Source organism: Pleurodeles waltl, chromosome 9 (assembly GCF_031143425.1).
Source record: "Pleurodeles waltl isolate 20211129_DDA chromosome 9, aPleWal1.hap1.20221129, whole genome shotgun sequence".
NCBI classification, from domain to species: domain Eukaryota; kingdom Metazoa; phylum Chordata; class Amphibia; order Caudata; family Salamandridae; genus Pleurodeles; species Pleurodeles waltl.
Genome location: NC_090448.1, coordinates 779,453,126 through 779,479,947, shown reverse-complemented (window position 1 = coordinate 779,479,947; position 26,822 = coordinate 779,453,126). Strand labels below are relative to the sequence as shown.

At 43.1% G+C, this 26,822-nt stretch overlaps 1 protein-coding gene across 2 annotated transcripts in view; it reads right to left on the bottom strand.

Moving 5' to 3' along the window:
* ZFPL1 (zinc finger protein like 1) overlaps positions 1–26,822 on the bottom strand; it is a 153,763-nt gene that overhangs the window by 119,396 nt on the left and 7,545 nt on the right. The window contains exon 2 of one of the 2 annotated variants that reach the window (XM_069207977.1): positions 8,841–8,944. The exons of the other annotated variant lie outside the window; for it this stretch is intronic. The gene's annotated coding sequence lies outside the window, so the exon portion shown is untranslated. The remainder of the gene's footprint in view (positions 1–8,840; positions 8,945–26,822) is intronic. 2 annotated transcript variants of the gene reach the window in all.

Sequence of the window (26,822 nt, the reverse complement as noted above, 5' to 3'; positions counted from 1 at the left end):
TGGATGTTAAAATGGTGTGTTGTGTGGAAGCTATGAATTGTGACTTGCCATTTGGCCTCTATTGTATTATACCTCATGGAATTCATACAAGAGGCCACCTAACAAAGAATCCTTGGCAATTATATAACAGAGACTTTCTGAGTTTCACTATTCACAGACATCATCCATATTTATAATAATATTGCTATCTTCATATTATTTACTTGTACATACATCTGAATGTTTGTAAAGAGCTCTGCTTACTCGGGTAGGGTTTGCATCACAAAAAGCTACAAATAAAGAAATATCAATTCTTAGTATAGATAACTCCCTGGCATTACTCAGTTTTAAATGAAAACTGGAATATTTTGATTCAATGAATTTGCTTGGGTAATGCACATATAGGTTTGATTTGTTTATTTTCAATTTACCAGTAATGTGACATTTTTCACTGAACCAACCATAAGTAAGGCCTTAGGAATTTGCACAATAAAGCCTACCATCCTTTCCAGTGTAGGGTTTGAAGCTGAGGAGAGGTGTAATACTAATGTGACTCTCGCCCCCTCTGAAAATCCCTAAATGTATAGCCCAACAGATCAGATCAATTTGAATAATATTGGATGACAATGATTACCTGAATAAAATAACCCCCCCCAAAAATCTATACTACCACAGGACAACAAATTAGTGGCAGTCACTACTTTGTAATTATAGTTTTAAGACCAAGTTACCTTAGGAAAGTGAGTTTTTGTTTTGCTCATATCTTTGGCGCCATTTGACAAATTCACCTCAGCATCGGTCTGTGACAACTGAAAAAAAGTAAAAGGGGGTCCCAAAACGCAATTTTCCATAGGGATTTGTGAACAGTGTAACAACCAAAACAAATGATAGGAATTACACCAAACTAGGCAGAAAGCTAGATCCTCATCCAGAAGGTGCGGTTTAGGTGATTTGGTGCAAGTCCATTCAGTAGTTTTTGAAAATTTAAAATTCTAAATTTACAGGTAGGTGGACACTCGAGTATGAGGCGTCCCGTTGGCACAGAACTAATGGAGAACTCCGACTGCCCACCCAAATGGGCAACCTGGCAGCATTGTTCGTTCGGGAACAATAAGCTCCCAAGAGCCCTGCGGGGGCTTGTACTCCGATTGGCTGGCCACAACCTTAGGAGAAATGTATAAGTCTCCATTTCAGGACAGGAGGAATCAGGGGCAGGGTCAGGTCATTCTTTTTGTTTAGAGTGCAAGATCCCACTGGACTCTCATGGGAACCTTGCAAAACCCATACTGCCTTGAGAATCAAGCAAGACCAAAAAATAACTTAAATAAATGGGGTACATTTCCACTGAATCAAGCCAGGCCCTGTGCTCAACTCCATGCCACACATGGGAAGCAACCCCTTAGGCAAGGATCGCTCTTCTGGGGGGCAAATTTAGTTTAGGCTTGGTGGTGGTGGGTGGGCTGGTGGCTACCAACCAGTATGGGCATGGTTATGCCCCCACCCCAACTGAAGGGGGTAACAGTCTTTCAGCTCTCCCCATGCACATTAAAACATCTTATCCCACAGCAAGCAAGAGGACATTTAATTATTTTGGGTTTTGGTTACTCTCAAAATCATCACACTTGGAATTATGAAGGCTGCACTTTTTGGACGTTGGGCCGACGCAATGTAGAAAAATCTACGAGGCCTAGACACATCTGAAAAATAAGCATCTGGGTGAGTCCAGGGTGGTGTGCTTCACATGCACCCCGCACCATTTTCCTACCCACAATGCCCTTCAAACCTCAACTTTGCTTGAAATCACGCATTTTCCCCACATTTTTATGATGGAACCTTCCAGAATCTGCAGGAGTCCACAAAATTCCTACCAATCAACATTGTTGCATCTATACAGATAAACAGTCTGCTCCACTTCATGTTTTTGGCTCTTACCTGTCACAGGCACTTGGCCCACCTACACAAGTGAGGTATCATTTTTATCGGGAGACTGAGGGGAACGTTGAGTGGTAGAAAATTTGTGCCAGTGTGGTGATCCCACACAGGCCTTAAAAAAAAAAAATGCCCCCCCAGGGGAGCGAGCTTGCTTAAGGAGTCGCTCCCCTTCATTGTTTATTTACACCAAAACAAAATCCCTGGTGTCTAGTGAGCATTTCTGCAGCCCGATCGCTTCAAGATCGGACTGCAGAAATGCTCTGACAAACAAAGGAAAGGAAAGGCCTCGCTACCTGCCCCTGATCAGAAGAGTAATGCAAGCATTTCTCTTCCTATCTGGGGGCGAACTCTGATGAGGTCAGCGCGCAACTGCACGCTGACATCATCAGACTTCAAAGGGGGGTGGGGGGTAAAGTGGAGCGATTCCCCTTCCATCCCTGCCCATGTGAGGGTGGTGGGAGGCCCACATGGGAGTGCTAGAGCCTCCTCCCGTGGCCAGGTGGAGGACGAGGTGGTTACGTCCATGGCAAGGACGTAACCACCTCGTCCCAGGCACCCCAGGGGTTAATATGGTATTCTGGGTTATCCACTGCATCCCAACCCAGCAGTGATAATTCTTCATCGAAACAATCAAAATCCAAGGGCCGTCTAGAGATGACTGGGGTCTTGCGACAAATAATACTGACAATCAAACAGTTGAGAGCCCAGAAATGGAAAACTAAAGACACACTGAGTAGTCAGGCGCGGTCATGTAAATTGTGGTTGCAACTATCAATGACAAGCACTGGCAAAGCCAATAGTTCTTACACCTGCAAGAGCTATTGGCTTTGCCAATGTGTTTTCAACCATGCTGTTCACCAGCGTGGCTGCTGTTCAGCATAGCTAAAAATCCTAAAAAGTAGCAGCGTAGGAGAGTAGCGTAGAGTGGAATGTCTTGAAGTGGAGTTGCGAACATCTGATCACAGTGGCGAACCGTGAAGTGTTGTGGATTGTCATGGACTGGACGGTCAAGAAGTGTAGAGCAGAGGGACACAGGGTCAGATGTACTAAAATGCACTTTTGCATTTCCTTAAGAGCGACTTCATAGAAATCGCTATTTAGGATATGCAAAATGCTACGTACAAGATACCGATTTCCAAATAGCGATTCCTACAAAGTAAATCGCAAGTAAGAAATTCCCATGCCATTTGTGACAATGGGCCGGTTTTGTATTCCCAAATAGCGATTTCTTTTGTGAAATGCAAAACCAAGGATGGCCATGGGAAAAGGTCCCCTCCCCCTCCCAAATGCAGCCAAAAAAAGTGGTGCACATATAGAGCATACATAGGTTTATGCTCTATTGGAATTTTTTTTTTTTAAACATTTTGGGGTGCTTTTTTTTTTTTCTTTCTTTCTAAATTGCGCATGGTCACCATCAACTTGAAGTCAATGGTAATTGCATTTCCTAAATGCCCAATTCTCATTTAGGAAATGCTGTGTACATCTGAACAGGAATCACAAATAGGTAATCCCTATTTGTGATTCCCTAAAGGGCTTTGTACACAAGGAAAGCCCATTGTGCATTTCTTAACGGACCAAATAGCGATTTGGCATAGAGTGAAGTGGCGTACAGTGACATAGTGTTGTACAGTAGAGCAGAGTGTGAGGGTCGGTGGCTTAGAATGGAGGGGCACAGAACTGAATGGCAAAGAGTGGAGTGCAGTAAAGTGGCAGGGAGTATCGTAGGGTGGAGCAGAGTGTCGTAGAGTGTGGTGACGTGTCAGAGTGGAGTGGCGTGGCGCGGAGTAGAGTGGCCTACAGTTAGGTGGCATTCAGTGGCGTGGAGTGTGTTGGGTTGTGTACAAGAGTGGAGTAGAGCATAGTGTCGCAGACAGGAGTGTCAGAGAAGAGTGTAGTGGTGTGGAGTACGCATGGTGTGTGTAGGAAAGTACCATCTTGCCTGGCATGTTACCCCCATATTTCACTGTATGTATGTTGTTTTAGCAGTTGTGTCACTGGGACCCTGCCAGGCAGGGCCCCAGTGCTCATAGTATGTGCCCTGTATGTGTTCCCTATGTGGTGCCTAACTGTATCACTGAGGCTCTGCTAACCGGAACCTCAGTGTTTATGCTCTCTCTGCTTTCTAAATTTGTCACTGCAGGCTAGTGACTAAATTTACCAATTCTCATTGGCACAATGGTACACCCATATAGTTCCCTTGTATATGGTACTGAGTACCCAGGGGTTGGGGTTCCAGGTGATCCCTATGGGCTGCAGTATTTCTTTTGCCACCCATAGGAAACTCAGACAATTCTTACAAAGGCCTGCCCCTGCAGCCTGCGTGAAATAACGTCCACGTTATTTTACAGCCATTTTCCACTGCACATAAGTAACTTATAAGTCACCTATATGTCTAACCTTAACCTGGTGAAGGTCGGGTGCAAAGTTACTTAGTGTGTGGGCACCCTGGCACTAGCCAAGGTGCCCCCACATCGTTCAGGGCAAATTTCCCAGACTTTGTGACTGCGGGGACACCATTACAGGCGTGCACTATACATAGGTCACTACCTATGTATAGCGTCACAATGGTAACTCCGAACATGGCCATGTAACATGTCTTGATCTCCCGGGTCTCTAGCACAGAACCCGGGTACTGCCAAACTGCCTTTCCGGGGTTTCTACTGCAGCTGCTGCGGCTGCCAACCCCTCAGAAAGGTTTCTGCCCTTCTGGGGTCCAGGAAGCCCTGGCCCAGGAAGGCAGAACAAAGGATTTCCTCTGAGAGAGGGTGTTACGCCCTCTCCCTTTGGAAATAGGTGTGAAGGGCTGGGGAGGAGTAGCCTCCCCCAGCCTCTAGAAATGCTTTGATGGGCACAGATGGTGCCCATCTCTTCATAAGCCAGTCTACACCGGTTCAGGGATCCCCCAGCCCTGCCCTGGCGTGAAACTGGACAAAGGAAAGGGGAGTGACCACTCCCCTGACCAGTACCTCCCAGGGGAGGTGCCCCAGACCTCTGCCATCTTGGAAACGGAGGTGTTGGGGGCACACTGGACTGCTCTGAATGGCCAGTGCCAGCAGGAAACGTCAGAGACCCCCTCTGATAGGCTCTTGCCTTTCTTGGTAGCCAATCATCCTTTCTTGGTAGCCAAACCTCCTTTTCTGGCTATTTAGGGTCTCTGCTTTGGGGAAATTCTTCAGATAACGAATGCAAGAGCTCACCAGAGTTCCTCTGCATCTCCCTCTTCGACTTCTACCAAGGATCGACCGCTGACTGCTCCAGGACGCCTGCAAAACCGCAACAAAGTAGGAAGACGACTACCAGCAACATTGTAGTGCCTAATCCTGCCGGCTTTCTCAACTGTTTCCTGGTGGTGCATGCTCTGGGGGTATCCCTGCCTTCACCCTGCACCAGAAGCACAGAAGAAATCGCCTGTGGGTCGACAGAATCTTCCCCCTGCTAACGCAAGCACCAAAAGACTGCATCACTGGTCCTCTGGGTCCCCTCTCATCCTGACGAGCGTGGTCCCTGGAACTCAGGAACTCTACCCAAGTGACTCCCACAGTCCAGTGGCCCTTCAGTCCAAGTTTGATGGAGGTAAGTCCATGCCTCCCCACGCTAGACTGCAAACCTGTGTACTGCGTGATTTGCAGCTGCTCCGACTTATGTGCACTCTTCCAGGATTTCCTTCGTGCACAGCCTAGCCTGGGTCCCCAGCACTCCGTCCTGCAGTGCTCAACCTGCTGAGTTGGCCCCCGACATCGTGGGACCCTCTTTTGTAACTTTGCGTGGACTCCGGTTCACAAATCTTCCAAGTGCCTTTTCAGGTACTTCTGCAGGTGCTGCCTGCTTCTGTGAGGGCTCTCTGAGTTGCTGAGCACCTCCTCTGTCTCCTCCTACAAGGGGCGACATCCTGGTCCTTCCTGGTCATCAGCAGCACCCAAAAACCTCTACCGCGACCCTTGCAGCTAGCAAGGCTTGTTTGCGGTATTTCTGGGTGGGAACACTTCAGCTACCTTCATCGCGGCGTGGGACATCTTCCTTCCAAAGGAGAAGTTCCTAGTCCTCCTCGTTCTTGCAGAATTCCAAGCTTCTTCCATCCGGAGGAAGCTTCCTTGCACCTTCATCCGGGGTTTCCTGAGCTCCTGCCTCCCCGGACACTGTCGCGACTATTGGACTTGGTCCCCTTGCCTTGCAGGTCCTCAGGTCCAGAAATCCTTTGTCCGTGCACTGCTGGTGTCTGTTGTTCTTGCAGAATCCCCCATCACGACTATTGTGCTCTCTTGTGGTAGTAGGTGTACTTTACTCCTACTTTTCAGGGTCTTGGGGTGGGGTATCTTGGACACCCTCACTGTTTTCTTACAGTCCCAGCGACCCCCTACATGCTCCCATAGGTCTGGGGTCCATTTGTGATTCGCATTCCACTTTTGGAGTAGATGGTTTGTGTTGCCCCTATACCTATGCTTGCCTATTGCAACCTATTGTAATTCTACACTGTTTGCATTACTTTTCTGACTCTTACTTACCTATTTGTGGTTTGTGTACATATAACTTGTGTATATTACTTACCTTCTTACTGAGGGTACTCACTGAGATACTTGCGGCATATTGTCATAAAAATAAAGTATCTTTCTTGTGATATTGTGCATATGATTTAAGTGGTATAGTAGGAGCTTTGCATGTCTCCTAGTTCAGCCTAAGCTGCTTTGCCATAGCTACCTTCTATCAGCCTAAGCTGCTAGAAACACCTCTATTCTACTAATAAAGGGATAACTGGACCTGGCACAAGGTGTAAGTACCTTTGGTACCCACTACAAGCCAAGCCAGTCTCCTACAGTGTGGCAGTGAGCTGCCATTATAGACAAATTATTTCGAACTGAAATACACAGAGTTTTACTGCTAAAACTATACAGTGCACAAACAATAGTATGACATCCCCTACTGTGTTGATTTGTTTTGATTGTATTAAAATATGTGATTCCACCACACTTCCGAATTACAACAAAATCTGCCTCATTTGTGCTTTCCTAGTTCTGATATACTCCGAAATATTTCCACAGTTAATTTACAGATATTTGAATTGTGCTGAGTGCTAGAAAACACCTTTTCTTTCCAAGTGCCGGAAAGAGAGTCACATAAATCCACTCACTTTGAAGTCAGAGAAAGAAAAGTGAACACTAAGCTCCCTTGGAAGACAGAGCCTGACATTTGACCTCTGTATTTGAAATTTGACAAGATAAGAACAAAATTTAAAGGCCTGTTTATAGAAAGTGAGGACTTGTGGAAGAATGCAAGGAGCGATGGTGAACAAGCTTTGCTCCTCGGGAGGTATGAAGACATGCTGGACAGCCTAAAACATAGAAAGCCAGAAAATGTGAGTTACAAACCACATAGCAATGGTAAGCAATGGGTGGAATGGGTTCCCAGGGAAACTTTCTGAATGCCCAAAAGAAGAAAGAATTTACCCTAGTCTTAAATAATCAAGAGGGGGGATTTAAAAAACTGTGAAACCCATTACTTGACTGTCTGGAGGATCAGCAGCCTTAGCATACTCGCAAGTGCTGAAGTCATTGAGGTTTGTATATATGCAATTAAAACACAGTAAAGTGAATAACAGTGTTATTTAAAAGCACAATATGCAATGACGATTGGGGAGTTTGGTTGCCCTTTTTGGATGTTAAGTGTCTGATGCCAAAATGGGTAGGGTATGTGGGAGGGAGAGTTATCCAAAGTGGAAAGTTAAATATGTCACGCTAGTAAAGGTGAATGTCACTGTTGGCATTTTCATTAACTGTGTAAAACAAAATCAATAAAATAGATTTGGAAAACAGAGTTAGAGCTAAAATACTTTTCTGAAACTGTGTCACAGAAGAGGAGGCAATGCTCCTCTTTCTTCAATCCATACCCCATGTTACAGACTGCATCTACATCTTCCCCAATTACCTTAAGCTATAACCAACGGTATTAAGCAAAAACAAATCATAAATTCAAGAGCAGCAACAACAACTAACTAGAAGAGTATTTGAAGTTTTTCATTCTTGTTGCAGAAAAGGGTCTTTCCCCAGAGCATTAATTGAGACGTTTTAAACATCTTAGCAAAATTGCACCTTTTTAAATGCTTTGATAAAGTAATCGAGCTGAATGTGATCTGTTAACTACTATAAGGTATCATGTATAGTAATACAACCAAGTGCAATTAGTTTAGTAACTTTTGAGCTGGCTGAAGTAGAACCCCATTTTTAAGGTAACAATATGAAAAGTATGCAACTGGTGGTAGACTATGTGACTAAACAGCTGTGGCCACCAAATCATTCTTTTAGTGGCCCCGATCATGGCTGCATGATATATTTTAGCGACGTGACTTGAATTCACTCCCACAGATAATCTATAGAATACATAGCCAACAGTAAACACAAGATATCACAGCAACCGTAGCTGATTATGTGACATAAAAATCTGAAGCCACAGAAATGTGCTTTTCGTGAAAGCCTGATGTAGTTTATCTTTTGTATTGCCTCCTCCTTGATCAAGGCCCCCACACTGATTGTCTTAGCTAAGCATATCCCATAGCAAACCAAAGATCACAAAAATAGCCACATAGATCCAAACCGTTGCCTACTCAACAACAATGGGCATAACGCACTATGCTATTTTTTTCTAGCACTTATTGTGTAAGCTTTATCATTGCGTTTGTGGTCATAACTCAAGAAGTGCTAGGCCCTTATGATTTTCTTGGTGCTTCCTTACCGTAGATATCCTATACTCCTTACAGGTAAAGTCAATAATATTTCCAAAATACTGCTCATACTGCTAATTTATTGTTTGTCAACTCAACAAGTATCCAAATACCACACTCTACCATCTCTGATGGGACTGCCTGAGGGCAAGAGCCTAATTAAAGACCAGACTTTCACATGACTTAGAAAGGATTCAAATCTTTAACCTTTACGCACCAAAGAAGATCCTTGGTTTCTTGAGAATCAGCTTCAAAATGCTGCTGCCTGCCATGGTTTCAAAATGCTGCTAGCCTGCCACCTTCGGGGCATTATGAAGTATCCTTTAGAACCAAAGAAGGCATAGGAGAGGCAAATCAACAATTTGATATTAATTAAATACATATTAAAACTGGCCTGATACGTTTAACTTTATTTTGATAAAGGAAGCATGTACAAAATTGAAACGGTGTGGCTATATTGATGACACTTGGTGGACTCTCCATCTCACATGTGTAAGGCAAGGAATCTGCAGGTGTGGAATTCCGATAGCCCGACACTCAGGACATATTCCGTGGGGCCAAGGACAACAAGCTTTCATATTTACTTTGTAAAGGACAACAAGCTTTCATATTTACTTTGTCCTTGGGATAAGTAGGCCCAACCCACTGCAACACAAACCCTTTGGTCACCAGTTGACCGTACCACATTATGGATCAGTGAAGGGTACTGTCTTCAGTAAAGGTAACATTTGTGTCCATACTTAATGCTGTTTAAACTTGGATTTATTGTCATTAATGCAAAGCCTTTATTAATAGGGCGAGTGCGCTAAGGAAATGTAAGCTCAGACAGCACTACTGATAGTAGTTCCAGTATGAAAATGTGTACACACATTTGCAAAGGTTAGCAGTATGAGGCTACATATTATGCTCCCAGAATGCACTCTGATTAGATGTAAATATTTGCAGATGCTTCAGGGCAATATTGAGGATTATTTGTTTTTCAAAATTAAAATGTTCATTAAACAAATGCAATGAGGAAAAAAAATGTTTTGCTTAGCTGCTGAGAAATTTTAGGTACCACTGCTTTGAAGCATCATTTAGCAAAATATGTTGATGCATGCTATTATTTAAAAAAAAAAATATCCATAGTGGAAAAATCATTTTAAACAAAATTATGGAAAACATGAAAATAAACAAGCATTGTCTAAGTCAGTAGGTTCGACATAGCAGCCTATACTATTTAACTATAACTCACGCCACTGACATGCACAGGATTTTCGTCAAAACTTTTACTGCAAATATTATATTAATATTATTAATGATGTTATCAAAGATGTCATGAGTGTTGTAGCTTGTGGGGTAATTAGCAGTGCATGGAGAGGGTGCGAGTTATAGTTACCTTCAGGCACGAGTTATAATTTCTTTAAATAACTATAACAGGTGAATTTCTATTTGTGCATGTTTAAACTGTGAGCCTAACTATAACATCCTTGTAATCTGGATGACCACGTGGCCCCAGGGACACCGTCCCCAAGCGCTATGCCTGAACATTTCATATTTTTTTTCTGGGATTGTGGCCCGTCATCCCAGTCCGATCTCAGCCCCGGAGACCACACCCCCTGGGGACCAGCCATGTCACCGGGGTGTCCCCACGGCACCCAGTCACCACGGTTGGGGACGGGGGAGAGCTTGAAGGTCCCAGCCGGCTATAAACCTCCTGGGGGAGGAGGCACTGCTGTCACAGACAGGTAGCTGCTAAACATGCAGCACCCTGTCTGAGATCAATAGTTTCTTTTGTATTCCTGCCTGCATCTCTGCAGCCTATGAAACAGAGGAAACCTTCACTTCCAGCAAGTGAGAGCTGTTCCCACTTGCTGGAACCAGAGTGTTTGCTCTGACTTGGTGGCAGCTGTCAAACCTCCCGGCAAGACAGAGCAAACAGCTATGTCCCAGGTGTGGGCACCCAGGGAAACAGCAGGAGCTAGCCCTGGTGTGGGGGGTGGGAGTCCCTTTGGCCATCATAGCTCCTCAAGGGGGGCCTCCAGGCCACTTACTAACTTCTATAGCCCTGGCGAGGTGGTGCTCCCCAGGGCCAGGGGTCCAAAACGCACAGCCCACCTGCATTTCATTTCAAAATTCTGCCCTGGGGAGGTGGCAGTCCCCGGGGCTGTGGGGGACCGGGCGCCCCCTCCCCCACATTTCATTTCAAATTCTGCCCTGGAAAGGTGGTGGTCCCCAGGGTTGCAGGTAAGGGGTTTCAGGCAGCTCCCCCTTGCCCCCACATTTCATTACAAATTCTGCACCAGGGAGGTGGCGTTCCCCGGGGTTGCAGGGGCATGGGGATGGGTAGCTGGGCAGCCTTCCCACATTTTACTACAAATTCTGTCCCAGGGAGTTGGGGGTCCAGGCACTCCCCCCCCCACCTCTGCATTGAAAATGTCAATGCCCCCGAGACCTGGCCCACCCAGGGGCTTCATTTAAACAAGCATGGGGGCCCTCACTTGCTTTTTATTTATTTTTATTTACGCCAGATCCTCTGGGACCCCCAACATCAGCACCAGGGCTAAGGGGTGCTGCGGGTGTTCCTAAACTGGCCCCTTTTCTTTTTTGAATTTTTTTTCTTGGACTCTGCTGAAGCCAAGTCCCAACATGGCTGCCAACACTTCCTTGTTGAAGTGTTGGCAGACAACCACATCCCAGCACGAGGTTCTCTTTAATTTTTCAAAAACTACTGTAGGGTTATACACCAAATAACAACAAGCATTTGCAATGCAATGGGTCTCGCGTTTGCTTGTGTTAGAGCTAATAGCGTTGTAAACTCCTAACTGGACTTTTCTTGCCACATAAACCATGTAAGTAACCAGAAAAAGTGCAATTAACTGTGTAACAGGGTTGATATTATGCAAAGGGCTCGACTCCTGCCAAGCGAGATCGCGCTGCGAAAATAGAGAAAAAGTAGTCCACTAACCGGATGGAAAAAAGCGAGTCTCGTATGTTTTCTGAACTTGGTCGATGCGCTCGAGGAGGGCTAACCACCGGAAAGGCATGACGTATGCGTGCCTTCCACTAATGAAATCAAGCAGATTCTAACAGGCAAGCCCACGAACCAATGAAAGACACTGACGTGACGTGGATGGGGCTCCGAGCCCTTTTTAATTCCTAAAGCGTCTCGCTAGCGAAACGCATGCGACGCAGGCTTGACCCTAAAAAGGGCGCTTTTTGGACCAAGAGCCACCTTTCCGCCACATCTGGTGTAATTCTGTCCAGTGGTTCAGGGGCTATTCCTATCCAAAGTTCTCACAGAAAAATGCATTGGGGAAAAAGCATTTTGGGACCCCACCCCTTTTTCTCAGCCCTCGCTTGACGGATCACCCCAAAACTTTCCAGCCGAGTCCCAGAAAAAGAGTTTTAAAAAAACAAATGTAAAAGAAGAAAACGGGCCAGGGTAGGGACACCCTGACCCCTTTGCTCTGGTGCTGGGGTCACAGAGGGACACCCCAGAGCAAAAAAATAATTTTTTTTAACTTTTCAGGGGATCCGTGAGTGTATCGAAAATTGGAAACAAAAAACAAGTGTGGGCTTACGCACTTCATGATGCTGAGGCCCCCGGTTGGGCCAAGTCCCAGGGACATTGTATTTTACTGCCCCACAAAGCATGCCCCCCTCCCATATCACCAGGACACTAATGAAAATGAATAAAGAGGGGTCACCCAGCCACCCGCAGCCTCTTGGACCGCCACCTCCCTGGGGCACTAATGAAAACTAACGCGGGGTGGCTAGGCCCTTCACAGCTCCGGGGACTGCCACCTCCCTAGGGCACCAAACTAAAACTAATGCAGTGGGCCACCAGGCCCGAAACACCCTCACACACCACGGAAACCGCCACCTTCCCGGGACACTAATGAAAACTAATGCGAGGGCGTTGCTAGGCCATCTGCAGCCCCGGGGACCGCCACCTCCCCAGGCCACCAAACTGAAACTAAGGCGGCTCTAATGAAAAGTAATCCGGGGGTGCCCGCCCCCCCTGCAGCCCCAGGGTCCAGAAGCACAGTAGATTTCTACATTTTGATATGGTATTCCATGCACTTACACAGTGCAAGACTAAGAGGATGTTGTAAGGCAGGACATTTCTTAGGACTGAGGGAGACAAAGGTCCTCACAACTATGGGGAAGCAAAAAGATGTGCTATTAAAACCTATCAGAAGGTCAGATAGTCTGGTACCTCTGAAGGCACATTAATTTTAAAATCCACAGTTTAGAAGGTTTTTTCCTTTTTTTGTAGGGCACTCAGTCACAAAAGGGACATCACAATGCTAAGAAGCATCCAACAATCATCTATCTGTGAACAGGATGAAAGGAGGAATAAAGCAGCTAAAAATCAAAGAAAAGAGGGCCTTTCTAGTGCAAAGATAGTGGTGCTGTTTACAGAAATTAAGGGGCAAGTCGTTCCACGATTCGGAGCTAACAAAAGGAGCATCTACCAGTGCATGGAAATTAAAACGCTAAAATAGCATCAATAAAAGTCAGCTGGAATGTACTGCGCTTGCGGTGTCATAATTAAAAAACCTGTTCTTAAGGCAGTATTTATCTAGTCTGTAGAAAATCCTGCGCATAAGGCAGAGGGCTTTGAGAGGCACTCTCTGTTTCACAAAAAGTCAAATAAAGTCAAGTGAAGTGGGCTTGTGGCAGCTGACAAGTTATCTAATTTTATCAAACCAGTTGATTTTCTCAAAGCAAACGTGTTTATTTGTTGTAGCAGAACACCGTTGATTTGGGAGGCCCAAATAGAGAACATTACAATATAAGAAATAGAACACAAAGTGGAAAGGACTTTGCTCGATTAATCTTGGTAATAAATATTAACAGGAGTGTGGAATTTCTGTAGCCCGACACCCAGGACATATTGCTTGGGATCAAGGGCAACAAGTTTACATGTTTATTTTGTCCTTGCGACAAGTAGGTCCAGCTCCCTTCAGCACAAATCCCTTTTACAGGAAAGGAAGCTTCCCGCAATTGAGGTAATATTTGGGTCCATGTTAATGCTGTTCAAACTTGTATTTATGGTTCATTAATGCAGAGCCTTCATTATTCGGGTGAGTGCTCTAAATAAACGTTAAGGGCACACTGCACTACAGTAGTTCCAGTAAAAACATGTGTAACACACTTTTGAAAAGTTTAACAATTTGAGGCTATGTCCAATGCTCCCAGAATGCTCTCTGATTAGATGCAAATGTTTGCACAAGCTTGTAAGCAAGATTCACAATAAAATGTTCAGAAAAAAATGCAAGTAGGTAAAAAAATGTTTTGATAAATTACTATGAAATTGTAGGTAATATTTCTTTGAAGCATCATTTAGTAAATTGTGTTGATGCATGGAAGATTTAAAAAAATATTCAAAATGGAAATATCAGTGTAAGCATTTTCAAAAAGATTTTGGGAAATATGAAAATAAACAAGCACTGGCAAAACCAACCAATCCTCAATTGGTCAGTCTTTTGGTCAATGAGTGTCTTGTTTCGACATGGCTTTGTAACACTTTTGTGCTGTGAGGGCTGCCAGGCCTTCGCCACTGTAACATAAATAGGCTCAAAATGTACACATTACCACAGTAGTTTCTGGCACCGCACAAAACTAAGTTGTATGCCAATATACTTCTTGTGGAAGAGTAGAATGCTACCACTCACAGTAAAGCCAGCCGATAGATGGATAGAAGGAGAAATACAATTTTAATAAAAACAAAATATCTGGGTTAATGCCAGACCTAATTAGGGGCCCAATTCTTAAAGAAAGTCACAAACGTGCACTCATGGTGTATGTCTTTGCAAAAGTGGTTTTAATGAATTCACAATAATTTACAGAAGTAGCCTAGGATATTGTACACCAAGAAAACATTTGTGAAGTGTATTTTAGCACGGGCAAATATGCATGTGCAGATCTGCTCATGCGAAAATCTATGGTGTGTTTACAAGGTCATTTTCCCTCCAACCACTTTTTTCTCCAAACCTGGAAGAACGCTTACTTCTGTCCTCGCCAGGAGTAAATTTCCAACCTTTCTCAGTATGGAAAAAGATTAGACAAAAGCTGGTGAAAATCCTTAATAAATGCAAGTTAGTAGGTTTGTACAGACTCAAAGGCATTCCAGCCCTAGAACTATTGCTTACTGCTTCCTCCAGCACCAGTATGTTGATCTGTGGAAAGGGAACAAAATAAGGAAATTGCTATAGTATATTATTCAAGCCCTACTATTGGATTAGCACTGGCATAAATTAGAGAGGCTATTATCAGAGCTCTTACTTAATGAGATTGCTGCCATAATTTGTTGACTCACTACAAGGCACCAAAGGGACTAGCAGATTTTTCTCCAGGACAAGTAGATTTAGGAAGCAACCTGTCCCACAGACAAATAGATAATTTGGGAAATTGCACACCCCTGCAGGGCTTGAAAAATCTACTTGACCACTTGCTATGGCAAGTTTTATTTTATGGGGTCGAGCTATTGTTAGAATCTACTTGACCCTTCTGGCCAGAGGGCAAAGAACAGAACTGAATTAGCAATAAAGATGCCTTTAAATCTTATTCTTGTCACGTTTTCTCTGTGTTCAGAGACAGAGGTCCAAAGTCAGTTTGTCTTCTGGCAATACAAATACTTTTCCCTGTGACTCCAGAGTTCCAGGATTTTGTAAGGTGAACTGTCTGACCAATGTGAAATTAAAGGCTTTTGGTATCAGGTTTTTCCTAACACACAACACTTATATAACTAAGTCAACTCTACAAACATTTCAAAATATATTTCAGTAGCTGTGAAAGACAACTTTTTGTCCTTCTGTGTAGTGAAAAAAATATTTTAATAGGATGAAAAAGTCAGAACACTTTACTTGGTGATGTGCAAATGATGAATGTTTTCTGAAACCCAATTTTCACAGATTATTGTTAATACACTATATTGTTTTATCAGTGAAGCTGGAAATGTAATGTCTGCAAATGACAGTGTGCTACCACATCATGCTTTAGTAATATATATTTTTTAAGTGAGTGCCTACACATAAAGTGAGAAACACTCCTTCCCTGATGGCAAAGCTATTAGTAAACTAAGTGGCAAGTCATGCATGGGTCATGTGTACCCTATATGTGGGCTAGATTTTTTTATACATGGAGCAAACGTTTAGTGTATGTATTCAAACAAAAGAGGATTCTTTTTTAAAGCAGAAATGCTGAACTTACATATTTAATGGTGCACTCATATGTGAGAATGAAGGAAAAGGCGACTGTCTAGGATCACAAAATTTGAGACCCGTTTCTGGGTCAAGTACATTACAGTTAGGTCGAGGAGATTATTCAAGCTCGACCTGCAGGTCAAGTAAAAATGTTATGATTTTTCTAGGCCTGCCCTGTATCAAAAATTTACACAGCACCTGAAGTATATGAAAACAGGATGATGTTACATCATTGATTTGCTCTTTTAAGGCAAGATGGCTATCAAGCCAAACACGTAATGGCAACTGTAGATATGTAGAAAGTTCTCCATTATCAACAATTAGGAAAGAATTCTAAACCTTTATAGAGAGAGATCTTAAATTTAGATGGAATGGAAAAGGGTTGGATAGGATACGAAACACTGGTGATTCCAGGAGGCAAAGGGAAGATAGGAATGTCTAAGAATTAGTTATTGAAGGGACTGCAATAGTAGGAGTTGATCTTGATCTGGAGATCTTCTTACGATATTATATTAGAAAGGAGGGTGATAGTTGGGTAGTGCTTGGAGCAGAGATTTTGATAAGAAGACATACATAATCATTAGTGGCTACTGAGAGTACAGAACAGTTAGAGCAGCACTATCATTAATAGACAGGTGCAGAAAGCAGTGAATGAAAGATTGTGTCTGCATGATTCAAAGAAACAGTTTGGAAGTTAGTGGAGTCCAGAAATATCACTGAGAAATGGCACAGGTGCCAGCACGAGCTGCCCTTAATTTTAGTTGAGAAAGGTTCCAAGACCCACATTTGTGAGAGCAGAGAACAGACGACGAAGAGGAATGTCTCTGAAAACAAAATCACAGAGAGACCAAACAAAAGAATGTGATGCAGTGACACAAAGGCTTGGAACGTGATAAGGATAAGACAATCTGGAAAGAGTGTATTCAGAGAAATACATATAGGAGGAACAAACCCACCGTGATATGATGAAAGTTCAAGTTTTGAGGAGTAATTCACAGGTATCTAAATGGATGGATGGCAATTCTGAGAAGCACAGTCTCCTTGAGTGGAAATTAAAGGAACACAGAGAAAATGCAATTATGATGTACAGGTGGGCTCAGATCGGCCTTGAACACATTGTTGGGGAAACCATCCGGAAAAATAGAATTTGTGGAAGCAACGATTCAAGGAAATGATGCAAAATATTTTGATTCAAATCATAACTATTCAATTCAGAGGAGCCCAACAAAATGATCATAATTCTGCAGGACCCAAAGAAATATAATTAGAACGTAATCCCGACCTAGATGCTGTATATGATGTGACCAAACTAGCAAGTAAATAAATCAGATGCAATAACTCAGAGAAGCACCAGTTCTGTGAGCATAGTTCACAGGAACAGAGAGAAACTCAAAAGTTGAAATTGGATATGACTTCAGCACCCTTGTCCGAAACAATGAAAAGGAGTAGAGTTCACAAAACCATAACCAAGAGAAACACCCTGCCTAAGCAACTAATCAGAGGAGAGCGAGCCAGAAGCAAATATTCAGATGCAGAAATTCAGATACCACAATTTGGAGAAAAAAAATGCATTTGTGCATTTCAGAAATACATCGAAAGGAGTGAGACAAATTACAGGGCACAGTTCAAAGAATAAAAGATCTGTACAAGAGTGAAAATCTTGCAGAGTCGTGGCATAAGTACATGAGAATATTCGCTAAAAAAGACTTAACTCTGCACCCTGTAATGTAGAGTAAGATTTCCTGGATGATCAACATCAGTGATCTACTTAAAAGGTAAGAACACGGCACTAAGCGCAGTACAATTTCACGTATGGAGAGGCATGTTGCAAACTTGAATCTAGTAATACAATAAAACTGCAGCATGCAGGAAGTTATTCAGGCTACCCTGTGTAGGTCAAACTGTCAACTAATAACCTATTGTGTGATTGAGTGCGTGTCCTGCTTTCTTTTAATTGTGGCTTATATTAACCTCTAACTGACCTTTGAAAAATAAAATGATGGTTGCCATTACATTATTTATAAATGCGCACAATATTTTACATGAGAAACTCACTCCCTTATTCCCTAACTCCAGCAACCACACGGTTTTTTAGATGCATTATTTATCTTTACTCGGTGCCTCAAAGGCTTAAATCTCTCCGTGGCTCTAAATAGGAGTGGCAATATTTTATATCGCACAATATTTTGAGGACAGAACGTTCACAGGAACAGCATGTTGACAGCTGGCACTGTGTTTTATTTGGCATTATTTCACCTGGCGGAAAACAATTGGTCATCATCTCATCAGGCCCTGCATTCCAAAAACACCACTTTCATTTATTGATATTAGAATCCACTGGTTTTATTAGTCGTCACATTTTTACAGGCGGCGTTACCGTTATGTAGAATACCTACTGTTTGTTAGGATACGTATTAGAGTAGAATTTAGAATGCGAAAGACGTATGCATGTGTTGGAATGCAGGGGAGAGTGGATGTAGCGGGGAGTGACAGTTGAGGAGAAAGAGGGTAAAGACGCTGCATACTTTACCTGTCTGCTCTTGTTTACAGAAGAAATAAACGTATAAACCGGACGTGTGTGGATTGCGTGATTTAACATAATAAAATTGGCGACGAGTAGAGGACATCATAAGAAGAGTAGACTGAGAAGTAGTATATCCTATTCCAGGAATAATACGGCAAGTTTGGAAAAAAAAAAAAGAAGATGAAGGTGGAGGAGGCTGCTGGCAATTTATTTTTGACAAGTGACATTGGTTCAGTGCTGGATGACAGTTCGGCGTACTTACTGCTTATTGTGGTGACAGTTGAAGGAATTGAACGAGTCTGCTGTGGCTGGCACAAGCTCTACTGATAGCTACACGCACATTCAGTGGTGAGCGAGAGCATCTGCGCGTGAACTGTGAACGCGGGCACCAGTTTTGACGTGCAAAGGACGTCACATGCTACTGATCACGTTTGGATTACAAGGCTGATTTCCTGCTGAAATTTTTCATTTGGTTGTAGTGGCCATTTTGGAAGCTTTGGATTATTTCTATTGGAAATAATATTGAGTACCGATACCGAGGAGAGTGAAGTTGTGACCGGTGATGGGCAAACCTTGACAGAAAGTGCCTACACCGGTTTGGAGCACACATTGAGGAGTCATTTTTAAGCAGTGATAGAAACACCTTATATGTAACACCAGTTTGATTTTAAATTTAATATGTGGTGAAGATAGGACGGTGTGACATCCAGTAAAAGTGAACGCTGAACAATTCCACATATTTTAGATATTTGGGTCATATATATTTGTAGTTATATGCCTATTTTGATTATATATATATATATATATATACACGCACACACACACACACACACACACGAGTCAACAACCTTTTGCTTTATGCCCTCCACAAGCTTTCTGGCATGCAGGATCAGAACAATTCATGAAGTGGAATGAGTGGAAAGAGTACTTTTAGAATTACATAGAAACTGTGGTCTCTGATGTAAAAATGACATTGGAATATAAAATGTGCATTCTTTTGCACATCGTTAGGCCCTCAGGGGCTAAAAACGTTTAATCAAATAGAAAAAACAAATCTAGGAGGAGGTGATAATAATGCCTTTAATATGGCATTAATCAATTTAGGTAGGCATTTTGCTACAAAACTTTGCTTGGGTATAACCAGGTTAAAAAATTTTCAAGGAGAACAACAGACGTCGGAGCCAACTGATGAGTATGTCAGCGAACTTCAAAAACTGGGTTCAGATTGCGCATGTCGTATTTTGTTGGAGGATCTGATACGGGTTCAAGTATTGATGCATGCTTTTAATCTATGGATGAATGGAGATGCGTGTTTGAACTATGTGCTTGTGATTGTGTGTAAAGCTGAAACGTCCAGCAGATGTGCAAGTGCATTAAGAACTGATTTAACAGAACCAAAGGAGATTGTGGCAGAAATACAAGCTAACAAAAAATATAAGTAGGTTAAATGGAGGTGAGTTCCCACATCAAAAAAAAAAAATCTATTAAAAGGCACAATACTTGATATTGATGAATATTCAACAGTCATTTATTTTGTATTAGAAAGAGAAATCGTGAGTAGATGCAAAGCAAAATATTGCAAAAATTCCACTGTTGCCAGGGGTTCCACAAATTTATAACCCGGTTAGTTCGTGACAATCTTGAAGCCAATGTTAGGTTCCTGGGATCGGCAAAATTACAGTCCAATCGAATAATATCGAAGTTGGAGAGAAATCAGGTGGCAATGTTCGGAGAAGTAACAGCCAACACGTGTTTCGCCCCTTTAGCGAATAAACAAGGGCTTTCTCAAGGCTAGTTCAATACATATTGAAAAACTTCTGACATCAATTGTCGATCTATCGAGGCGGTGAACAAGGAGTAAAGCCGAGAGATCCTGGCTCGTCCTGCGGTGAATCGCTAAAATAAAATAAAATGACTGATGAGTATGTCAGCGAACTTCGAAAACTGGGTTCAGATTGCGCATGTCGTATTTTGTTGGAGGATCTGATACGGGTTCAAGTATTGATGCATGCTTGTAATCTATGGATGAATGGAGATGCGTGTTTGAACTATGTGCTTGTGATTGTGTGCAAAGCTGAAACGTCCAGCAGATGTGCAAGTGCATTAAGAACTGGTTTAACAGAACCAAAGGAGACTGTGGCAGAAATACAAGCTAACAAAAAATATAAGTATGCTGGAATTAAGAGAGAAGTAAAAAAAAAGTATGAAAAATCTAACAAATGCTATAGATGTGGAAGAACAGAACAGATCTCTCTAAATTCTCTAATTTTTTTTTTTTTTTGTCCTCATTTGCCTTGTATCATTCCTTGCGGATCACCCGGACCTCCCCCTGTTGATGTGCGAGATGGCCATAGGAAGATCAAGGTTCTCAAAGTGAGCAGCCCAAAGGGTACAAGACTAATACCATCATGTCTTGATCCCATATGAACCTAATCATCAGACAGCTTGCTTCACAATGCCATTTAAGAGCCAAGTCCTGCCTTTTACGCTAAACACCTTAACCAAGGAGTCCACATCATCCTGGCCTTTTTTGCATTAGTGCAGCTAGAGTCTATCTTACACGTGTAGGTTATTGCATTCAACCAATCACTCTTAGTGGGGGGCCTTAAAAGATGTCCATTGCCTACATACTTCCCTTCTACCCAATAACATCAGATAAAACAGCAGTTCTAAATGATACCTGTTTAAGCTGCTTAATTTAGGTGTCCATCCGAAAAAGACCAGATCTGGACCTATGTCTATCTCTAAGTAAAAAAATCGCCTTTACCACACTGCTAACCTCTGTCCAAAAAACCTGGATATGTGGGGCAGAGAAAAACATATGTAGATCATCGGCCTTACTGAGGCCACATTTTCTACAATACAGGCTTTCCACTTCTCTTAATTTTGCCAATTTCCTGGGAGTGTAGTATGCCCTATGAAGAGTGAAGAGGTGACTCCTTAAATACGCCAGTTTTGCCACTTGATATAGTAAGCACCAAGACGCCAGCCATAATCGAGAGATGTCTTCATTTGGGAACGCTGCCCTCCATGTAGAGACTGCGGGTTCCTTGTCCTGGTCTAAGGCATCCAAAAGTGAGCTATAGTAAACTGCCACTTCCTTCTTACGGACTGGGGCTTTAACCAACTCCTCCTCCAACTTGTTTGTGTTCGTTCCCTCCTCCTGCCTAGATCAGGCCCAACTCTGCAATTGATAATATTTACATTGTGCTAGGGCCCCTGGGTTCTAGACAGAAGTTCCTCCCAGGAGGGAATTCTCCCATCTTTCAGCAGCTGCTCCCATTCTGCAATGCCTGCATCCCTCAATGGGAGTGCTAAGCTGTCTCTGAGACATTCTGCTGTTCCTGTGGAATCCCTGCAAGACTTTTAATCTCACTCTTTTGTAGAATCTAGGATGCTCAAATTTGTACATTAGTTTCAATCCACCTCCTACCACATCCTTCAGCATAGTGTCCCTTAATCGATTCCCACGAACCCCAGATAGTAAGTTCTTCACATTCTTTAACTGGAAGGTCCAGTCATACAGCTGAATATCCAAAAGTGCTATTCCCCCCCTTATCATATTTCTTTCTCACCTTCTTCCCGGCAATCCTAACTCCTTTAGACGCCCAGATAAAAGAAAATATTTTCCCTTGTAACTTTTGTATCCAAGTCTTCTTGAAGTGCAGGGGTATCATGTTGAAAAGAAAGGTGAACTTCAGTAGGATGGACATTTTTAGTAAATTAGTTCTTCCATACAGGGATAATGGAAGATAAGCCCAACTTAAAAGGGACCTATTAACCTCTTGCATAACGCTATTAAAATGTGCTTTGGCAATTTCCAAGCTATTACGAATGCTAATGCCTAGATATTTTCATTCGTTTTTAATTAAGCTATGCACCTCCTCAATATTCCAGGTAATGATTTCAGTTTTAGATATATTGACTGCGTATCCCGAGATCTTCCCAAACTCCAATTTCAAAACGCTCTAGACTTTCCAAGGTGGAGCTCAGGTTACTTGTGTAGATCATTATATCGTCTGCATAAAATTATATATTTTTATCCCAATCAGCATATAGGAAGGGTTTAAAAGACGGGCCCCCTCCTGATTTCCTCTGCAAGCGGCTCGATATATAAATTAAATAGCAATGGGTAAAGTGGGCAAACCTTTCTGGTCCCCCTAGTAATCCTAAAAGCCGTAGTTAAATTCCCATACAATATTCTAGCCATGGGGATTTTGTAAATGTCCTTAAGGACCAAGCAAGAATTTTCAACAAATTTTTAGTTGGTTCAGATAAAATTTAAATACCCCCAACTGACCCTATCAAAGGCCTTGGTGGCGTCTTAGGTGATTATAGCGAGAGGGGTCTTATTGGCAGTTGCCAGATCTATGGATCCAATTAATTCATGAGATAGATCGTGCATGTATGTCCCCTTTGGAAAACCCTTCTGGTCTTCCTCAATCAGTTTCCCGGCCAACCTGCCCAACCTTTTTGCCAGAATATTTGAGAATAATTTATAATTGTTATTTAGCAGAGAGATCAGTCTGTAAGATTCACACATCGTGGGATCTTTACCTGGTTTTAATATCAGGGTAATCAAGGCTTTTGATTTTGGGAGGGGGACATCTCCTCTGAAAATGCCATCAAATAATTGTTTTAAAATAGGCTTAATAACTTCTTTCACACATTGGTATAATTCGTTTGGCAGACCATCTGGTCCTGCTGCCTTCCCTATTTTGCCCTTATTGATAGCCTGCAACACCTCCTCCAACGTTATTTTTTTATCTCTAGCTCTTCCTTCTCCCAATCTGTGAGGTTTTTTTTTTACCTGTAGCCCATTCAACCATTCAGATCTTTGAATTTCTGTTGTTGCTTGATCTTCAGTGTATAAAGACTCAAAATAAATCTACAAAGGCTTGCTGTAGCTCCTTGGCCACCTCCAATTTTTTCCCCGTGGGGTTACATCTGATTTCCCTCACCTCATTTCTGATCAGGTCTGTCTTTATTTTCCATGGCAGGAGGTTTCCTGCGCTTTCACTAAACTCAAAGGCCCATATTTATACTTTTTGACGCTAAACTGCGCTAACGCAGTTTAGCGTCAAAAAGTTTGCGCCGTCTAACGCCATTCTGAAGCGCCAAGCGGGCGCCGTATTTATGGAATGGCGTTAGACGGCGCAATCAGACCGGCGCTGCCTGGTTTGCGTGGGAAAAAACCACGTAGACCAGACAGCGCCGGCGTAGGGGGAAAATGGCGCATGGGCGTCTTAAAATGGGGCAAGTCAGGTTACGTCGAAAAAATCGTCTTAACCCGACTTGCGCCATTTTTTAACGACGCCCATCCCCCATCAACATGACTCCTATCATTGTAAAGATAGGAGTCATGCCCCCTTGCCCAATGGCCATGCCCAGTGGACTTCTGTCCCCTGGGCATGGTCATTGGGCATAGTGGCATGTAGGGGGGCACAAATAAGGCCCCCCTATGCCACCAAAAAAAAATATAAAAAATAAAAAATTATACTTACCTGAACTTACCTGAATGTCCCTGGGGTGGGTCCCTCCATCCTTGGGGGTCCTCCTGGGGTGGGCAAGGGTGGCAGGGGGGGTCCCTGGGGGCATGGGAGGGCACCTGTGGGCTCATTTTGAGCCCACAGGCCCCTTAACGCCTGCCCTGAGCAGGCGTTAAAAAGTGGCGCAAATGCGCCGTTTTTAGCCACGCCAACTCCCGGGCGTCTCTTTTGCCCGGGAGTATAAATACCACGTAAAGGCCTGGGAGTCATTTTTTAGACGGGAACGCCTCCCTTGCATATCATTAACGCAAGGAAGGGGTTCACGCTAAAAAATGACGCACATTCCGGGAACTTTGGCGCTATTCGCCTCTAACGCCATAGTATAAATATGGCGTTAGTTGGCGTTAGTTTTGCGTCGAAATTGCGTCAAAAAAAACGACGCAATTTCGGCGCAAACGGAGTATAAATATGGCCCAAAGTGTTCTAGTTTGCTTGCCTCCCATCCAGCCTTAACCCTTACTTCTACAGCAGCAGCTAAAATGGCCTTTTGCGCAGTGATCTCTTCCAACAGAGCTTCCGTCTTTGCTTCCTGCGATTCTAAATTCCCCTCTATGGAAGAGATGGCCTGTTCAGATTTCTGAAGCGTCCTCTTATACTCCCTGTTCTTTTGTGCCAAAAGGTTAATCAGAACACCCCTTATAAAGGCTTTAAAGGAGCCGCAGAATTGATATTAATCTCAAAGAACTCACTGGCCTTTGCCCTTAGGGCGTCTATCACTTTTTGATCTTTCAGAAGTGAACGAACTAAGGTCCACCTCCTTGTTTGGGTACCAAGATTACATTTTAACACCAAAAGAACTGCCGCATGGTCAGATATGTGGGCTGCTATGTGCAGTATATCTGTTACTTCTGCTGATCTATCTAACAGGAAGTAATCTATTCTTGATTGATGTTTATACTTTTTGTAATGGAACGTGTAAACTCAGATCAGGCCATGATTGTCTTGCCAAATGTCCAAAACCGCAAAGTGCTTCATTATAGATATAACATATATTTGTAATTTTGGGCAGGTCTGAGCTCTACTCTTTTTTGATTTGTCCAAAGAGTTATCTAGTATTACGTTAAAATCACCTGAGATTATTATTGAATGTAGGGTGTCCAGTAATTCTCAACATAATTCTTGCAGTGGTTCTATATCATCAATGTTAGGGCCATAGTATCCTGCCAGCGTGTAAACCCTCTCGTTAATTTTAATGTTTGCTATGACCCACCTACCTTTCTTGTCTGATTTATAACTCATTGTGAGCGGTTAGCTGATTCTTAAAATCAAGACCCCCCCTCCAGTGGCTATTGTGGTCTGTGCATGCCATCTGCTTCACCCATCTCTGGGAATTGAAAATGTCAGAGGATTCTTTGCTTGTAAGGTGCGTCTCCTGTAGCACTATTATCTGAGCTTAGGCACCCATTAGATATAGAAGGATATTATCTTTCCTAGGCCTTACTGGAAGACAGTTCATGTTCCAGGATAAAACCTGAAACCCTCTCATATTATCTATCATTTTTGTTTCCCTGGCTTCCCATGAAATTCTAACATATTAATTCCTACATCAAATACTGCTACAGATTCCTGAGGATCACAAAATATTTCGAGGCACACCATTTTTCCCCTAATGCTCCCCACCCAGTGCTTCTCTTCAGCCCCTGTTACCTAAAAGTCCCCCCTTCCCTGGAGAACCCTACCTTGCTCCATCTTGGCTTTAATAGCCCTTAGGCGCTATTAGGCTTTCTAAACACAGAAAAAAGAGCTTAGTTATATGTTCTTTCCTATGGAACGGGGCAGCACTGAGCCCACACCACACTTCTATCCTGGGTGGACACTTATAACTTGTTTCTTAATGCCTCTAGTAAGTTATCAGACTCCTCCCAATCCCTTATGTTATACATTTTGTTATTCATCATGACTTTTAAAGTAGCTGGGAATTTCAACTGTGCTGTGCCACCTAATTTCTTAAACTCATCTAACCTCTTCTCCAACTCCCACTGTTTGTATAGGGTAGTGTGGGAGATATTATATCGAAACTACAGTCTTTCCCACTAAGCATATCCTGCTTTAACGCCTTACTCAATATCTTCTCTTTGATGGAGTATGTAAAAAAGTTCACTAGGATCCTTCTGGGCTTATTCTTGTTTACAGACTTCGAATATGGGTCTCGGTGCACTCTCTGAATATCTTTAACTAGCATATCCTCTGGGCCTTCCCAGGCACTACTCTGGATAAGTAACTCAACTACTAGTGTGTTGATGTCCTCTCCTTCTTTCCCTTCCGGAACGTTCAGCAGTCTGATATTGTGTTTTCCTCGTGTTATTCTCCAGGTTCTCTTTGTATTTTGGCTTCAATTTGTTGACTTCCTGTCTGTCCCTAGAGATAGATTCTTTTAATTCTTCGACTGAGACTTACAGGGCCCACGTTCTTTGTGTCAAAATATCTAGCTTATCTGCTAGGCCTTTCCATACTTCCTGTATCTCTTTCTGATTAGTCTGAGCTACAAAGAAGGTCCTCTGCTAGGGACTGTAGTAATTGTTCCAAAGACTGGGCCTATGGGGCCCGAGAATCGTTGCCCCCCATGTGCATACCTGAAGGTTCCACAAACTTCTGGTGGTTCAAATCTCTTTTTTCTCCTCCCTCTGGAGGCTCCTGGTTAGAGGCTGGCAACCCCTGTGTCCCTGTCACACTTAACCTGGTTGAGTTCTGCCCCTCCCATCCCCCCCTCCTGTTTCCTCCAGACCTTGGTGTGGGTTTGGGGCTTGTGGTTTTAGGCCAGTCTTCAACCCACAATTGTCGTCTTCCATGGTCCTGACTGGACTCTCCCTAGAGCGTGAGAGGGGTAAAGTGGCGGTAGGGTCCTCTGAAAGGTACCCTGAGCTTTAAAAAAGGACCTAAGAGAGGGGGTTATTTTTGTTGTTCCTTGCCGTGTGCCGGAGTTACTTTTTTCC